This window comes from Molossus molossus, unplaced genomic scaffold, assembly GCF_014108415.1.
Source record: "Molossus molossus isolate mMolMol1 unplaced genomic scaffold, mMolMol1.p scaffold_m16_p_13, whole genome shotgun sequence".
Lineage (NCBI taxonomy): Eukaryota > Metazoa > Chordata > Mammalia > Chiroptera > Molossidae > Molossus > Molossus molossus.
Window position 1 is genome coordinate 34094185 of NW_023425348.1, and position 3343 is coordinate 34097527.

Below are 3343 nucleotides of genomic sequence, written 5' to 3' on the forward strand. Positions count from 1 at the left end.
AGAGAGATAAATGCACTGTTTTTTTAAAAAAAAGGAAAGAGGCCCTGGTCAGTTTGCTCAGCGGTTAGAGCATCAGCCTGCGGTCCGGAGAGACCCGGGTTTGGTTCCCGCTAAGGGCATGTACCTCGGTTGCAGTTTGTCCCCGGCCCTGGTTGATCGTGCGGGTGGCAGCCACTCGATGTGTCCCTTTCACATCGATGTTTCTCTCTCTCTCTCTCTTCCTCTCTCTCCCTCCCACTCTATCTGTGCAAAAAATGGAAAAAAATGTCCTCGGGTGAGGATAAAATAAATAAATAAATAAATAAATAAATAAATAAGGAAAAGGAGAGGAAGAAAGAAGAGAAAAGTTACAAGAAGATAAATGTCATGAGAATCATAATGTGTTGTTGGAAGAGCCCTGGACTAAGGACCAGGAACCTGGGTTCACAGCTCACTTGGCTGTTAGTGAACTAAATGACCACTAAACTACTCTCTAAAGGACCAAGGCAGTGGGTTATATGAAGTCTGAAGATTATCGCCATGCTGAAATTGTATGACCATCTCCCCATTTAGACACATTGATAGTTGATTAATCAAGATAGCATCAGATGGCACCTGCCACAGAGCCTGGCGTAATAGGTTTGCTAAAAAATGTTAGCTTCTCTTTTCTTCAGACATAATGAAAATGTTTTGCAACATTCTCAATTATTTATTTTATTGATTTTGAGAGATAGAGAAATGTTGATTTGTTGTTCCACCTATTCACACATTCATTTGTTTCTTATATGTGCCCTCACCAGGAATTTAAAAGGTCTGAGCCAGCAGGAGATCACATCCACAGCACAAGGCCAATAAGGAGCAAAATGGCTTTATTGCATGTGCCTGGGTGCAGGCGGACTGAGCCCAGAAGGGTTCAGCCTAGAATAGCAGTTGGGGTGTAGGTTACATACTCTACTTCTAGCTTCCGGCAGTTCCTGCTGAGTACTCTGCCTTGCCCACTGTTCACTTTGCAGTTGGACTGGTCTGGCATCTCGTTTTGCATCTGCTGGGTGATTCATTGTCTTGAGGATAACCCAGATAATTTGTACTCAACAGAAGGCTGAGCAAAGGTCATGCGAGAAATGCATTTTTCACAGTTTCCGCCTTTTGCAAGCTTTTACCTTTACCCTTGAAAACATTACTAACCCTTTTAGAACTGAACTCGCAACCTTGGTGCAACAGGACGTGGTTCCAACCAACTGAGCTACCCTTCCAGGGCTTGAAACTTTCTCAATTTTATTTATTTTTATTTTAATTTTTTTTTAGAGATTATAGAGTTTTATATTTCCTCTCTTGCTTTTTCATCCACTAAAAATAACTTCACAATACAACCCATTCAGGCAGCTTCTCTGCTACTTTCTTTGGTTTCCACTTCTTTAGGCAACAATGTCTCCATCTTTAGTAACAAACCCTTGCTTGTCAAACTACGAAGGAAAGCTGTACCACAAAGGGTCCCAAATTCAGCCGTGTGTGCCTACAAACTTCACTGACAACAGCTTGCAGATTGGCAGCTATCTGGTCACTTGACATATCCAGTGTTGCTATTTTGGTCTTGAGAAAGTTCTCCCTTTCTTCATCTACCTTAATTTCATGTCCAGTTTTAAATAATTCAAGCATTCTGGGGATGTCACGACCAATGAAATTTCGAGTAAGCTTTGAAAATCTTTCTTTCAGTTTCTTCTTTAATGGATTAAGCTCGGGCATTATTTCTGGAACAGCTACATAAAAGTCTGGTTTAATTTCATCATCCAAAATCATCTGAATCAGATTAGTTCCTCCTGCAAACGCAGCTCCATTTTCTTCTGCTATTTTAATCTCTGATGCATTCCATGAAAATACAGCAACTTTATTGATTTCTGACAAGAATGGGTATGGCAAACTAAGAACACTGAAAAATGGCTCCACTTTTTTCTTCTTCCCCAGTGCTATATCCAAATCAAGGTAAACACCTTGCTTTAGATTCGTATAGTCCAGAATTTGAAATTTCTTAAGTAAATTAATAGCTTTCTCCACATCGTATATCTGCCTGGGATATAAGCGTTTTAGGTAGACATCATCCTCAGGTTCACCTTCCATCAAGGGGTATGACTTTATTTTTTCTATCTCATCTTGTTTTTCATTTGATACTTTTTCTTTGACACCTTTTTTTTGTTTTCTTGTCAGGCTTCCTAGCACCAGCAGCAGCAGCAGCAGCAGCAGCAGCAGCAAAATGTCTGTTGGGCACCTACACACATGCAGAACAAGGATAAAGAGGTGTCTGATAAGCCATCTTGGAAAGACTATGCCTTTGATGTATCAAGACTCTACCGAGGGATCTGACGGCTACCGCCATGTTGACCATTCCGGATTGTGAAACTTTCTCAATTTTAAAAAAGGGAAGTTTGCCTTTATTCATTGAGGACAGATGCATACAGGAAAATTTGACTCATAATATGACAATAGAGAACTGGCAACTTGTTCAATAAAATATATTGCAATAACATTTGTTTTTCCCTCTGAAAGAAACTTTTGGTGCTTGATAAGCTGAAAATGTTTTCTTACCATTTTTTCCTCTAACTCTTGGCATATGTCATTTCAGGGGTAAGCTTCCATTCCAGCAGCTGGAGGGAAACTGCAAAAGGGCAATGATAAAACAAATTCTTAGTCAATCATATCACAGAGTGGAGGAGCAAGAAACTTTCCTTACCTGCAGCTATCAAATAGACATGAGACCAATTAGCAAGAGAAAATAACCAAATGTATAGATACATAGATACATATGTATGGGAACCCCACACATGAGAGTCAGAGACTCCACATGCAGGAGAGGTTCAGAAATAGGGGAATTGAGGTACATAAGACATCCTGAGCAAGGGATGAGGTAATATACCTGGGAGCTTCAAAGGGTCATTGCAAAAGGATAACAGCATATGTTTAGTCAAGAGAAGTTTGCCCTGCCCTGTAGGTAGGTCAAAAGAAGTTGATTATCTTCAATAATTTCTTATTATAGTCAAGGCTCTTAATTCACATTCTTCTAGGTGGTTAAGGGAGGGACAGTAGCTTTTCTTGAGCCCTGTAGGTCAGTACGATCCCCATACTACAGAAGCATATCTTGGGGTGATTTGTACCAAACCCCCATAATAATCTGGGAATGTGAAAATCACTAGACAAAGATTATTCTATTTTTATTTTATTTTATTTTTTAAATTTGGATAGAGCAGGAGGGAAAGAAGGAGAAAGAGAGAGGAACATGGATGTGAGAAGGACACATCTACTGGTTGCCACCCACACAACCCCAACTGGGGCCAGGGACAAACTGCAACCAAAGTGCATGCCCTTAGTGGGA

At 40.3% G+C, this 3343-nt stretch overlaps 1 pseudogene; it reads right to left on the reverse strand.

The window, feature by feature from the left end:
- Nucleotides 1-1354: 1354 nt before the first annotated feature.
- On the reverse strand, nt 1355-2350 carry LOC118628926 (annotated as a pseudogene).
- Between the last annotated feature and the right edge of the window lie 993 nt (nt 2351-3343).